The sequence below is a fragment of the Arvicola amphibius genome, chromosome 12, assembly GCF_903992535.2.
Source record: "Arvicola amphibius chromosome 12, mArvAmp1.2, whole genome shotgun sequence".
In the NCBI taxonomy this organism is placed as follows: domain Eukaryota; kingdom Metazoa; phylum Chordata; class Mammalia; order Rodentia; family Cricetidae; genus Arvicola; species Arvicola amphibius.
Genome location: NC_052058.2, coordinates 46944509 through 46959841, shown reverse-complemented (window position 1 = coordinate 46959841; position 15333 = coordinate 46944509). Strand labels below are relative to the sequence as shown.

The 15333-nt window shown below is 43.3% G+C and overlaps 1 protein-coding gene and 1 non-coding gene across 2 annotated transcripts in view; both read left to right on the top strand.

Annotated features, from left to right (window-relative positions):
* Nucleotides 1–15333, top strand: part of Synpr (synaptoporin) — a 319444-nt gene that overhangs the window by 34993 nt on the left and 269118 nt on the right. The gene's annotated exons all lie outside the window — the stretch shown is intronic.
* Nucleotides 12829–12884, top strand: LOC119799584. Its single transcript, XR_005282867.1, has one exon. It is a non-coding gene; the product is annotated as a U7 small nuclear RNA (small nuclear RNA).

Genomic DNA, 15333 nt, shown 5'->3' with positions numbered 1-15333 from the left:
CAACTTTGTGTATTTTATTTTAAATCCTTCAACTACAGTGGTGCGTCTGTGTCCTCTTCAGTGTGTAGCCTCCCATTTGGAGCATGGCCGACATATCAAGGTCCATGCCCTGAAAGAAAATGACTTTCCTCCTCCCAGAAGCTGCCAATTGTCAATAGCTTTTCAGTATGGGTAGACGTTGTATCTGTCTCTGGTATCCATGTTTGGAGTTTGTCTGGACTGAGTGCACCCACGTCTTATGTATGCTGTTTCAAACTGCTGGGAATTCACATTCGGAACTGCCCTGGGGTGTCCGAAAAAGCCACTATTTCCTGGTAGTCATCTACTACTTTTAGCTTTTAATCTTCCTGCCCCTCTTCCACAATGACCCCTGAATCATGGGAGGATGGTGATGCTATGGATTGCCTATTTAGGAGTAACTAATCACAGTTCTTATTCTCTTCCTCTTGGCCATTTGTGCGGTCTTCATGTTAATTGCCATATACTGATGTATTAACCTCTGAACAAAACAGTAAGTCTTTTTAGGAGTGGGTTTACCCTGTACCCCTTTAGCAGAGCAAGAGTGATAGAGTCTACTCCTGAAGTCTGTGTCCTGTATATCCACAGGTTCTTGACCCTGATAATGGTGCCAAATATGTGTTTTCAACTTGTGGAGTGGGCTTTCAAACCAATCAGAAAGTGGTTTGTTACTTCCATGACATCCGTGCCCACTATTGCACCACTGGGCATAGCTTGCTAGGGCTGGTCATGATTCTAACTCACAGGGTTCCAAGCTGGGTAAGATTAGTGATTTCTTTTCCAGTACATGAATAGCACCTCCCAGCACCATGAAATCTAGCCAGTAAGGATGAAGTCCAGCTGAATACCAGCTTGATTTCTCTGTATTCAGTGACACAGGTATGTGGTGCTTTTAACAATAATGTCTCCCTGTCAAGCTCTGGAGGACAAGAGCAGTAGCAATAGCATGCCATGTTTGGGGTTTCTAGGAAATCTCGCTGACCAAACAAGTCCAGAGGAGGTATCTTGCTGTCGGAAGGCTGTTAGTTTGTTCCCAACTGCTCAGCCCTGAAATATTAATTACAGTATGGCTTGGCCAATAGCTTAAGCATATTTCTGGCTTACTCATATATCTTAAATTAACCCATTTCTATTAATCTGTGCATCACCACATGGCTGTGGCTTACTGGGTAAAGTTCTGTCTCGCTCTGGTGGGGCTACTTGGCTTCTTACTGACTCTGCCTTCTTTATCCCAGCATTCAGTTTAGTTTTCCCCGCCTAGCTCTTTTCTGCTAAACCAGTGGGCTGAAACAGATTTATTCATAGCCAATAAAAGCAACACATATACAGAAGGACTTCCCACACCAGTAACACATTCCTGGCACTGAACTTTTTAAATGTTGACCTGTGGTACTCAGGCAGAAACATTTTTTCTCCCATGGGGAGTAACTCCACTTAAACTTTTTATGTATGTGTGATATATATAATTTAGAAAGTTTTTACAGTAGTACATTTCAACATTGCTAGTGTTAGTTATCCCTCTTTATAATTTTGTCACCACACTGCCCTCCCATCCTTCATCCTTCATCATTTTCCTGACCTCCATGGGTATTCCAATGAAACACATCCATCTGAAGATTTCATATGGCCTTGACATCATGTCCTCTGGTCCCAACCAGGCAAGGCTGAGATTATAAGTGTACCTTCACACCTCTCTAAAAAATTGTTTTTATAAATGGATGATATATGGTGCTGCTGCATCCTTGTCTTATTAGGCCTTATAGGTGAAGAAATTGGGTGTTTTTCCATAGTTTATCTTCTAAGACTAATGAACTCTTCATGTGTATACTTAATTATTTCCTGACTGTAATTTTTTAGAATTGGTTCATGGGCAATGGGAAGTAGTGCTGAGTCAGCTTTGTTCTTTTAAAATGTGGTCAAGGTAAAAGAAAATTTAAAAAGTCAATGTGCAGCCCTACATATCTTTTGAAAATGTGTTTCATTGTCATAGAAATCTGTGACAAAGCAGAGGGAAGCTGTCCCCAGTGGAACACTGGAGTGTGCGCACCTTATCACAAGTGAAAAGTCAACCCTAGAGACCTTGGAGATACAAGGCTTCCACAGTATCTGCCTGGGCTAGGAGTAGGACCCAGTCTAGCTCCTGTGTCTACAGAATTTAGAAAACTCCCTGGCACATGGTCACAGATTAGGTGATGTTTTCTCAGTGACTGAGAGAGTGAACGCATCATTGCTAAGTGGTGTAAGAGAACTTGACACCCTCACAGCTCCTGTGAGCATTTTAGGAACCATGACCTTATACCATAGACTGACTTTTGCATGCAAATAACATCATTTTGAGTGGCAGACAGTTTTTTTTATCTTAGTTTTTTTTATCTTAGTTTTGTAATTTCCTGGGTGGCTTCTTTAGTCTCAGGTGATGCCTTAGGGCGTGTCCCTGTCTTTCCTCTTTCTTTGATTAACTTGGTTCACTAATTTGGAGAGCCAGAAGCATTACTAGTACTATAAAACAAGTATTCTAGAAAAGTAGAAATTATTGTGGGGACACATGCTAGACATGAATTGTATTCTTAATTCAGAATAACCCAATAATTTACATTGTAAATTAAAAGTTTGTCATCCTGAGATATTTCTTTCAAGTACAGATGTGACCTTATATGTTTTGGAATTTAATTTTAGAAAATATCAATATTATAAATTTTTATTTTGTGAGATTTGCAAGGTGTTTGGTCTATTTCTGACCTTTAGATACTATTACACTTAAAATATTTATTTTTGCTTTGTGTGTGTGTGTGTGTGTGTGTGTGTGTGTACAACTGTGGATTCTCTGGAAGTGAAACCAAACCCAGGTCTTCTGCAAGAGCACAAGTACTTTTAACTGCTGAGCCGTCTCTCCAGTTTCCAATTACACACTTTTTTCTTATCATCTTAGTATATAAATAATGTTTTTATTGTCAAATATAAGGTTTTTGAAGCAAACACTCAGGAAGAAAGTGATTATCTTCTCAGACTTACAGTTCTGAGGATTCTTGGCTTCAAATATTTCTGTAATCTCCATTTCCATACCTCAGACAGACAACTGATATCATTTCTGGCATATAAATCATGAGGATCAAGTCATGTGTGAATGATCAGAAAGGAAAATTTAGTTCTGAGCCCCTGAGGGATGGGGGCTGAGTGCTGTTTTATTCGTGGCTTAGACACAAAGTGCATTGCTTTAGTGCACAGCACAGACTCATTCTGCAGTATCAGACAGAGACGGACAAAACTCACTGTTCTTTTAGAGAGAAGAGCTCATTAGTACTACGTACATATATGGAGTTCCATGTAGCTGCACATTTTTTGCACACGACCAACCAATCTGAACATAAGGAAAATACTGGACCAAGGCTTCCTTGCGCCGGGGTTGAGTGAGCTCCCAGGGCCCACGTGAAACTCCTTTGAGGAAGGCAGCCAGAAGGCAGCTGTGCCGGACTGAGAACTGCAGGTTTAGCAGTCCTCAGCCCTGAGAAGGCTGGAATCAATCGTGACTCTTCCTTTTGCATGTTTCCAGCTTGCCTGACACCATGGGAGTGCACTGTTGTTACAAGTTAAATTAGGTCTGTTTCAAAGGGCTTCAAGGAAATGTGCATGGCCAGAATACTAGAAAGGCTTTTTCCGTGAGGGATGGCATAAGACTGGCTGTGTTGGGGAAGGACGCCGGAGTGTGTCTTCACGGCTTAGAGGAACACGGGTAGCTTGTGAATGTTCACCAGACGCACACAGTCACACAGTTCGAAAGCACAATCAGATGATACACATAGAGGAGGTGAGCACGCATAGCTAAGCACCACTTTGCCCTCCTGAGTCTATCATTTCTCTGTTTGCTTTCACTTACACATAGATGTCTTGTTTTGTAATGTTTTCCCATCATATAGATCAAGTCATTCCCTGAGCATACGGTGTGAAATACGTTGTGCAAGGTTTGGATTCACGACTGCATGAGACCCAGAGACCGTGCTGGAAGAAGAAGAAGCAGCTGTGTAGCCTAGGCTGGCTCGAACTCACAATCCTCCTGCTTCTGCCTCCTTAACACTGGGAATATGGCTGAATACTACCATTCCTAGTAAATCTGTGCATTTGATGTGTGTGTGTGTGTGTGTGTGTGTGTGTTGTATATTATGTATGTGCATATAATGTATTGTGTGGTGAATGTAAATGTATTCAAAAGTATTACTGATTAATGGAGACTTTTACAAAGAAGTCTTTAGGTATTTAATACTGGCAATGATTCTTTGGGATAGCTAGTCCTGTCCCTTTTTTACAAGTAAAAAAGAAATGTCAAGATGCAAAGTTACTCTTTCGAGATCACTTGGCCTTTGTGTTGATGGGGTGGTGGCAAAATTCCAAGTCTTTTACCCGCAGGCCTACCTACTTCCCATCATCTAAGTGAATGTACACAGATGCAAAGAAATAAAGAGGTTTCTAGAAGAAACAAGAAAATGAAAAACAGCAGCCTTCTACGCAACTTGTGCCATGGGCTCTCTCCTCCCTAAGAGTCCCTTCAAGGTCAGGAGAAGCTTTGCCAAAGTCCTGAGAACATCCCCCTCAGGGGGGCACTGCAGAGATGAGTAGATAAGACTTAAGTCCCCAAGACTCTTTTCCACAATTCTGAAAAGCTCCAGAGCAGAAGGACCAGCTCGGTCACGTCAACAGATACCAGAGAAGCTCTGGTTATTGAGCTCCTGCCATTTGTCAGGGTTCTTGGTGTTTTGTTCATGGTTGTTTACCTTTGAATAAACAGTATTTTCTCATTAGGTCAGAATGCACAAAACTGGTACCAGAGGAAATGAAAATGGTCCGAAAGGAATCTACAAACTGGTATGAATGGGTGTTGTTTTTCCTTTCTGGTGGACAGATCACATCAACTTCTCTTCACTAAGTACCTTTCAGTCCTGAATTTCTGGGTCCTTCTGTTCAAGAGGAAGAATGTGTGAAGCCTAGTTACAGTGACCATTCATTCATTGGTCCTCTACTCAGGAGGTATTGGGAAGATTAAGACCTTGACCTTTTTCACTAAGCTGATGAGATAAAGCACACGCGTCCCAGAATGTCTTGGTTCTCCTGGAAAGTTGCTGCTGCGGGCTAGTACTTGTGACCACTAAACTCTCGGATGCCATGCTATACCACTTGCCAAGAAGGACCAGGTAACAAAATGCCCTGAGTGAAACCCACAGTCTTCAATTTATTCTGGAGCCGCACAAGCATTAACAAGTCCACAGCTGGAGCCCACATCTGTAATCCTAGCAGAAATCCAAAGGTAGGAAGATGACTAGTCAAGGATAGCCTGGTCTACAGTGAGACTGTTTCAAAAGACAAATGAAGACTTGGAAATAACAGGGTTTGATCTAGGCTTCTGAATAGTCAGGCTGGAGTTGGAATTGGATGGATTATGAGACAGAAGAATCAAAACAGAGGGATCAATTGTAGATCTACTGCAACCATCTGTGTAAGACAGCATGCCCAAGTAAGATGTACGCGTGGTTCCAAAATCCTGATATATCATCCTTAAAGGGGAAAGGGGAATGCGAGAGCCAGGCTCACGAATGGCGAGGATGAGCCCCTGCTAGAAAACGAGGCCGTCTGCAGTGGAATATGTTGGCCAGGCTGCAGCTCGAGCCAGCTATTTAGTATGGAGAGAACCTGGAGCCGTGATTGCCAGACACTGGGCTGCAGCTGCAGCCACCCAGAATTAGCCTGGCCAGATGGCGGTGGCTGCTCTCCATGGACCTCAGGAAGAGATACAATGAAAATACAAGCAAGAGGCGCATGCGTTCCTCCAGAAGCCTCGGAAAACTTGTTTATGCACTCCTGATTATTGCCGTCATCTTCCTCTCATCCTATCTGTTACGTTAGCTTGGGCTGATGGAGAATACTTTATAAAACTCGGGCTTTTATTTTGACGAGGCCAGCTGGTGAGTATTCTTCTTAATATCCTGGTACCCAAAGCACTTCAGTTAGAGGCTGAAGCAGAAATGTCTGCTGGTAAAGTCTCAGGGAAACTATTTATAGCATTGCAACATAGACAGTACAATTACAGCCTAATTCCTGGGTAACAAGAGACAGGGTGTTCATTAGATCTTCCAGATAAGGGTGATGACCATTTCTATGTGCGAGGCAGCTCCCTGCACATAACAGGTATGAGTTCTAAGCACCATTCTCTTGGGTGCAAGAAATGTAACTTTATTAAAGTAATCTGAATCTGGGATCTGAGTTAATGGTCTATCCCAGTGGTTCTCAACCTGTGGGTCACGACCCCTTTGCAGGTTCAATGACCCTTCCACTAAGGTTTCCTGAGACCATTGGAAAGCACAGATATTATGCTGCAATTGGTAACAGCAGCACAATTACAGTTATAATGTAGCAAGAGCAATAGTTTTGTGGTTGGGGTTTACCACAACATGAAGAAATCTATTAAAGGGTTGTACCCTTAGGAAGGTTGAGAACCACTGCTCCATACAAAATTCTAGTGAGAAACTTCTAGCAAAGTTCCGATGCAGAAACATGTGAGTCACACCAGGTGTGGCACGCGCGCATGCACACACACTGCCCTGGCTGACTTATTTCTGTTTTCCACCAGAGAGGATACCCAGCTGAGTAGGTCTTTACTCGGGTAGCATCTTCGTGGCAGGCAGAGCATCCCCTTCTTCGTTTTCCGGGAGCAGACTTCTGCTAGCCTCCTGTGCTCAGAGTAAGTTCATCTAGCCAAAACTTGTCGGCCCTCAACATGGAGGCTAGCTCATCTTCTGGTTTAGATGTGTCTCCCTTAGAACCTGGATTGTGTAACTAGGGGAGGTGAAGTCTTGCCTCATGATCACTCCCAAGGGGATTGTCCACCCAGCTAACATCTGACACAGAACTGACATTGGCAAGCCTTTACGTTTCTCCTTCCCAGCCACTTCCTGATTGCTGCACAGGACTCATGAGAGACTACGGACACCTCTTTATGACACTCCAGGACTGAGAGACTTGGGCTGTAAATGGGGGATTCTCCTTATTTCTAATGCTGCAGTGTGTTCATGACAGAACCAGAAACTAAAACCTCGTCACATTCATTCATTAGCTCATTTCTGAGGAGCCCCAGCCCCAGAGCAAGTGCTGATTCCATGTTTTATGTGTTTGTGTAAGAATAAGGCGGGAAGAGTGGATGATGACTGATAACTTATGTTCTATTATTACTGATAACTTATGTTCTATTATTTACCTACCTACTGTCAACTACCTATCTCTATATCTTTTCATTTCTACGTTTCCATAGTAGCTCTGACTTTATAAATGAGAAAAATAGACATGTTCAGGAACACATTAAGGTCCACTGACACCAACAGCTGTGTGTGTAAGAGTTTGTAGGAACATCTGACTACAGAGGGTGAGCTCTTCCCCACTCTGCATACAGCAGAGACCGAAGCTGGCTTAGCGTACCTCACTTAGAATTTTGCTCTCAGATACATGCCTGGGACTATGTACGAATCAGAATATATGACCAAAGGCTCCGTATATTTTTGTAATTCTGGATACTAGTCATGACAGCCAAGTTCCTTCTGCAGTCAAGTGTTCTACTGCTGAGCTATATCCCCACACCATCGAGTTCTTTCCGTACTGCGAGTTTCCATGACAAAAAGGTTACGCTGAAATCTTAGTGAGAACCTCTGTTCCTTGTAGGTTAAAAGGAATGCTAGAAGCTTCCTGGTTAAAATTGGGCTGTAAAAATATGTCTCAGACCATGGTTGGCCAGCCTTGTCTGGAAGGGTGGAGTTCTAGACTCTGGAACTCCTCGGCGTTCTAAAGTCAAGCTTCTCTCCACCATCTGTTGGCTTCTTTCTCTATTAAATAGACTCAAGAAAGAATCTGAAGCTGTTACTACCTTTGAGATCGTCATAAGGCAGTGAAGTTTGTTTTAACAATCAGACTCAGTACCTTACAAATTATGCTTATATACTTTGTAATTGTGCTTGGATGCCAGTGGCTATCAACTTCATTTTCCTGCCTTTAACTGCTATCATGATAAACCATGGAAGATTACATTGCTGATGGAAAAAAATGGACCACTGACACTTTATTTTTGGATTTATTTTGGCAGGGACTAGATACTGTTACACTGTTATATACTAGTAACTCTGTTAAAGTTGCAACCATTCACATAAATCATGAAGGAAAAATACAACTCTAGCTATGAAGAGAGTATAATGAAAAACAAGAAGAATATATTCATCCTACAGAAACTGTCTCTGTGGTGGTTTGAATAAGAACTGTCCCCATAGGCTCAGGCATTTGAATGCTTGGTCCCCAGGTGATGGAGCTGCTTGGAGAGGTAATAGGAAGGTTCAGCTTGGTGGAGGAAGTCCATCACTGCAGTCTAGCTTTGATAATATAATCCTTGCCTCATCCTCTGCTTCCTATTTGTGGTTGAGATGTGATCTCTCAGGCTCTGGCATCTGATACCATGCCTACTTCTTGCTATCATGCCTCCCCACCATAATAGCCTCTTACCTCTCTGGAACTGTAAGGCCAAATAAATTCTTCCTTTTATAAATTGTCATAGTATTTTTCCCCACAGCAACAAAGAAGTAACTAATACAATGTCTCTACCAAAATAGCTGAATGATACTGCTGATGACAAGGGCATGGGACATCTGCAACTTCCTTATGCTGCTGGTGAGATAATACATTGATACAACTTTGGAGAGCTTAGGAATAAATATGAGAACTTATATAGGATTATATGTAGCATATATAGGCATTACATATGTGCTCTGTTGTCTTAGTTACTTTTCTATTGCTGTGACAAGACACCATGACCAAGGCCACTCATAGAAGGACGAGTTTATTTGGGCTTACTGTTTCAGAGGGTGAGAGTCCGTGATCATCCTAGGCAGAAGCATGGCAGCAGGCAAGCAGGAATCTACTGCAGCAGTAGCTGAGAGCCACAAGTGCAAGGCAGAGGGAGCTAACGCCATCTTCCCAAACCTCAAAGCCCTCTCCCAGTGACACACCTCCTCCAACAAAGCCACACCTCCCAATCCTTCCCAAACAGTTCCACCCACTGAGGCCCAGGCATTCAAATATATGAGCCTATGGAGGCCATTCTCATTCAATCCATCACATACGTGCAATATGTAATTATACAATGTATTTTATATGCATATCTATATATTTGGAACATATTGTGTCCAAGCAGTTCCATTTTAAATGTATAATTCCCAAATAAGTATATTCAGAATTGATTACTTATAAAATAACTCATAAAATCATGCAGTTATTATTAAGCATTGGAATATACAATATGGCACATTTATATAGTGGTGTACTTGCAGCAATAAAGATGAATAAAACATATGAAAGGGTGTGGGGAGAAGAAAGGGAGAGGAGGAATGTTGGAATTGCCATACAGTCTCAAAAATAAACAAAAAAGAGTGAGCAAAGCCAGAGGTCACACAACAAGGATGAATTTCACACAAAAACATGGAGGAAAGCAGACCAGATCTGAAAGAGTATATCGTATCCGATCAATTAATTTAAGTGCCAATTTTTAAAAAATAGATGGTGGCCTTAGAAGTTAGAGCAGTCGTTCCCATCAAGGGCAGAAGGTGAAGAGAGTTTCCTGGGGGTGTCTTTGGGGCGACCGGATCGGCCTGCTTTCTCTATGGAAACTCATGGATGTGGCATGGATGGTGACAGGACGCGGGAGAAAGGCGATGAGGAAGAAGGACTCGGGGATGAGCAGGCAGGAAAGGCAGGCCACGCTTTGTTAGCTAATTGATCTGGCATAAACTGGGAGACCTTATCTAAATGAGTAATACTACAAATGCTAAATCTAAAGCAGATTTTTTGGGCCCCATAGTCGGGATTTGTGTTATTTTTTAACAAATGTTACAGTCTTCAAACTTGCCACAGGACTAGTGATAGCACTCAAGATGCTTAATACCGAACCAGTAAAAGCCAAAGACAAAACTACAGGAAACAAGAAATATTCCTAACACAATTCCTTTGCACTTCCCCTTTAAACTTGGAGGCTCTTCTCCCTCTTTGGAATGTGCTATACCATTTTTTATTCAGGCTGCATATACAGCCACAATTAAGTGACCTGCTTAGCATGACAGGCCTGAGTCAGCCCATTTCATACCAAAAGCAACTGCTCTGTATTTAAAAGAATGAACTCTGCGATGTACCAGCATGGCCCAAGAGTTTAATCACCGGGTTGGCGCTCCAGGCCCCAGCTCCGCTAACATGCCTGCTCTCTCTGCTCTTGACTCATAGTCATGTGTTTGCAAAATGGACAAGGGAATGAAGATAAAAACAAAATTGCTGGTGACTAAGAATAGTAGCCAGGCATGCCGGGAGGAAGGCAGCACTGGGGACTGTGAAGCTGTAGAGGCTAGCGTAGCAGTCATGCATGATAACATCTGCGTAGATGGTTGATGTGAGCTCTGGGGAGTTCATAGCTCATGGCTGTGGCTCTGATTCCCTAGAGCTGGATCCTGGTTATGTCATGCTTGAATAAACTTGACACATTTGTTAGTGTCCTTTATTTAAACGTGAGCATGCACAGCGGTGGTAGCCTCTCGTGTGTGTGTGTGTGTGTGTGTGTGTTGCTACCTTTTATTTATTACAACATCTACAGAACACTCCCCTGTGTTTCCCAGTTTACTGCCACATGTCTAGTCTTGGGCAAAAAAGGCCACATGGTAGCAACTGCACATTATATTTTCTTGAATGTTTTAAGCATGAACTCATGTCAAATCCAACCTGAAGATTATCCTGGCTTCCTCAGTTTGAAGCCAGGAAGAGCCAGGACGGTGCAAACCAATTGCGTTGTCATTGCCAACAGTGCTGCCAGCTAGATGCAGTCTAGACATAACCTGGAGCTTAAGCATGAACACTTCAAGGAATTTTCCCTTTGGGAGCTTGAAAAACTCTCTTTGTGGACAGAAGTCTGTCTCAGAAGTGTTGGGAACTCCTCACTGGCTCTGTTTCAAGGAGAAAGTTGAAACTCAGAGGGTAAAGAGTCTTCTAAGGCCATTAAACTCTGAAGCCACGGTGTGGTCCTAAACCTCGCCGGGCTGTTACAAACATATCAATATGCATCCCCTGAGCTTCGTGTGAGCTGAGCTGCGCACCAGGAACTGGGGATTTGGAAGGGTCATAGCCAATGCTATTTTTTCACACTTGTTATTTATTTGTGTATTTAGAGTGAAGGGAGCCTACCCTTGCCACGGCATGCGTTTGGAGATCAGTATGCAACTTGCCTAAGTCAATTCCCTACTGCATCCTGCATCCTCCTGCATCCCGGAATGGAACTCCGGTTTTCAGATTTGGTGGCAAGCACCTTTTTGCACTGAGTCATCTCCCAGTCCATTAACCCATGTTCTGAGCTGGTACTTAGGTTTATTGATGCAAAGCAATGCTCTTGCTCCAGGGTGTAAGTGGTACATTCTGAGCTGAATGTGTCAGGATAGGGATTCAGGCCCCTCAGTAATTTGCCCTCGTGTGGAAGAGGTCACATGGCTTTTGTATAGTTTTAGGAGAAAAGGATCAACTCTTGACACTGAGGCCTAGCTTTGTCTGCCCTTCGTACCCATGTTCACATGTCTGATCCTCTGTACGCTTGCTCGAGTTTGCCACCACCCTGAAGTAAGGAGTCACCTGCTAAGATGTCTCATACTGGGATGTCCACTCCCTTAGGGCCAGAGTTTAACTGGCCCTTCTTCACCTGGGGTACTGACGGCCTTTGCTTCAGGACTTTGTTCAGAGTGTGCACTCAATATATTTACGAGAGGGAGAAAGACCGAAAGGTCATAAGGTATGAATGGGACTTAACTATGAATATGAAACTGATATGCATCAGTTCCTTTAGAGTGTCCCGGGCTAGCTAACATCCTTGCTTTATAAATAACTGTGTGGAGGTTCAGGCAGGGTAGAGTCACTTCCCCAGCCACTCAGCTGTCAAACCATTTCCTCCCTAGCAAAGAATCAGGATGCAATGGTATGCTGGGGGCTGCTAAGGCAGGCTGGAGTCCCAGGCCTCGAGCATTTGCCGCATCCTACAACTGGCATCTTCATCTCAGGTGGCAGAGGCTTAGGAGGTTTGTTAAAACCAGCTTTTCCGCTGACTGTGGTGTTTATCTTCTTTTCCTCTGCTGGATTCCAGTTAGGATAACTTTCGAATTAGATGAACTATCTCTGGATCCCTCCGTCTCTGGGTAGAATAGCCTAGGAAGTTCTTTCTGCCCACCCTCAAACGGCATCGCAAATGACTCGCTTGAGTCCTAGATCTGAACGGCCAAGAGAAGAGCTTCAGTGTGCTTTGTCTGAGACAGAGTTCCTGGCCTGGAACTCACTGTGTCTGACACCACGGGCTGTTTCAAACCAGGAGAAATCCTCCTGATTCTGCCTCCCGAGGACTGAGATTGTAGCTTTGACCCACCATACAAGGCGTGAGTTTCAAGATATGAACACAAAAGTAAAAGCCCAGGCAAAAATGGGTAACTTTTCATGTGCTTATCCTTCATGGTGGCCTTTTAAAAGTTACAGAATTTGACTGTGGCCAGGTACACTGATGTTCGCCTGGAATCCCAACACTCAGGGGGCCGTGGCAGAATGTTCCTAACTTGGAGATGAGCCTGGGTTAAAGCAAGACCCTGTTTCGAAAAACAAAACAAAAAGCTAAAAACCACAAACAAGCAAATAAAACAAAACAAAATAAAAACCACCACCACCACAAACCAAATGTCCTTTCCCTTGGCTTCAGGTTCTACTCACGTGCATAAGAATCGGAAGAGCTCTTTTAGAATTTGTCTAGCAGGTTTTCTGGCTCTTGCCGGAAAACCCCTCCCATAAAAAAAAAAAAAAAAAAAAAAAAAAAAAACACAGAATCGGAAGCGCTGTATGAGCCCAGTTCCCTCCCTCTATTCAAGTGAGCTTATAAAGATGAAGGATTTTATGAAGAGATTTTCAAAATCTGTTAATGAAATGGCCCTCGTTAATAGATAATAGAGATAGATTATCGCCACCTGGTGGTAAGACGCTTACTACTCAGAATTAGTTTAAAATAACCTGTGCTGTTTGGGTCAAATATCATACTGTATTTTTGGCTCACAATTGTTTTCCTGAGCAATGCAGGAGCACAGAATTGCAAATAGTTTAACTGTGGAGTTCAAAAGCAGGAATACACACTTTTCTAGACCGTAAAAGCTGCCTGAAGACCCAAACTTGGAACAGACAAACTCATGTTTATCAGACTTCCACCAAGCAGGACTTCTTAGCTCAGAACTTTAACACCAAAAAGGCAATGTTGGGTGGTTTGAGAATCTGGCACGCCTAGAAGAGGAGCCGCCAAGTGGCGCACAGCTCGGTCCTGGAAACCCAACTTGAGCAACTCAGGAATGAGGAAACAGCAGACTCACATACAGAAGAGCTGGGATCAGGTGCGGCTGTGTTTGCTCTGGTGGGGGGCACTGGCTCTGCAAACCAGCAACTCACATTTATCGTGAACCATACGAAGAGGAGGTTCGGCTAGTCTTCGTTGGGGAGCAGTCTCAGATTGCAGTGATCAGGGAGGAAGGACGTATGTAGCCGGATGTTTCTTTGGGCCACCAGCTCACAAATAATGACACTGAGACTTCTTGTTAATTATGAAAGCTCAGCCTAAAGCTTAGGCTTGTTCCTAAACCAGCTCTTATCCTGGAAATTAACCCATTATAGTCACCTGTGTTCTATCACTTGGCGTTACCCCTCTTCCATCTCCTGTTTCCTCTCCCTGTCTCCTGGCTTCTCCTGCACTCCTGATCCTCCTCCTCTTCCTTTCTCTCCCCAGATTTTCCGCCTGTCCCTCCTGCCTAACCGTGGGCCATTCAGCTTCTTACGACAGCCATCATAGCAAATGCATTTTCACTCAGTGTACAAATATTCCTGTACAACAGAGGCCCAATTCCAGAATGGGAGATGGCCCCTGACAGGTAGCGTATACTAAGCAGCGTTCTTACACTCAGGGGCAGCTGAGTGCCCTGAACTATGAAGCTCCAAGTCTAGAGGAGACACGATCGCTGTAGGTACAATATCCAGTACCACGGCGCATGGCCTTCCAGGGGACAGAAATAGGGGAAGGACAGCAGAGCCCACTGTACCTAAAAGCCCAGGATGCTTCCTTTGTAGTAAGCTTTGTTTAACCTGCAGCACAGAAATGGGTGGGCTTTTGGAAGTGTGTTCATCTGAAGGGTGTATCTGACCTAGGTAGCCCTGACCGAATGCTTTAAACATACACAACTCCCTCATCCCTCTTGACTGTCTGCTTCTGTTCCAGCATCTCTGTTTACGCCCAGTTTTGCTACCTGTCTCCTAGAGTTTCTTTCTGATTTACTGGTTTCTTTATTCCTTCACTTTCCTTCTCTTCTCCTTCTGCTCTTCTGGGTTTTTTTTTTTTGTTTGTTTGTTTTGTTTTGTTTTGTTTTTGTTTTTGAGACAGGGTCCATGTGTAGCTCAGGTTGACTCTGACTGGCCCTGCACTTACGATCCTCCTGCCTCAGTCCCCCATCTGTGGAAGTAATGTGTGCATCGCCATGCATGGCTTCTTAGTCTCTTTTAAAGACTATTTTCTGAGGTAATCCATCCATAGTCAGTCGTACTTAGAAATATTAGAAAAGTGCTCTGAATGCCTCATCATTAGAGTTTACTTAAATGTATGCAAAGCCAAAAATGTATCATGTAGAAAATTGCTTGGGAAAATATCTGGAACATTTGTTCCTGCAAAAATCAGACTGTTTTCCAGAGAGTGTAACTGTGGGTTTTCTGCTTTGATGTGAAACCGAAAGTTGCAGTAGCAAGAACTGGTAATAGGGGAGACAACACAGACACACAAAGACTAATAACATGTTCAAGGTGTTCCCCAGATTGCTACTGATCCCCCTTTGTTAATGGTCAATGCGTGACTTCATAATCGGATAATTCCATGTATAAAATTGAGCTTCAAGCAGGCCTCCGAGGAAAGATATTCTCTGTATTGATGGTACCGGGCCAAATGGATATCCATGTGCAAGAACAGGAACCCGACAGTATATACCAAAGCTTGAGGTAAAGTGGAAAGCATCAAACCTCTTCAAGTCAACAGAGAGAAAATCTAGTTGGTCCTAGGTCTACTAATAAGTTTTAGAAACAAATGCAAAGGTTCGGTCCATGAAAGTAAAGACTGAAAATTTGGACTCCAATAAGAAGAAAATGCTTCTGTTCCATGAGAGCTGCTGTTTAAGAAATGCATAACAAGCTGTGGAGTGATAACAATGTTTG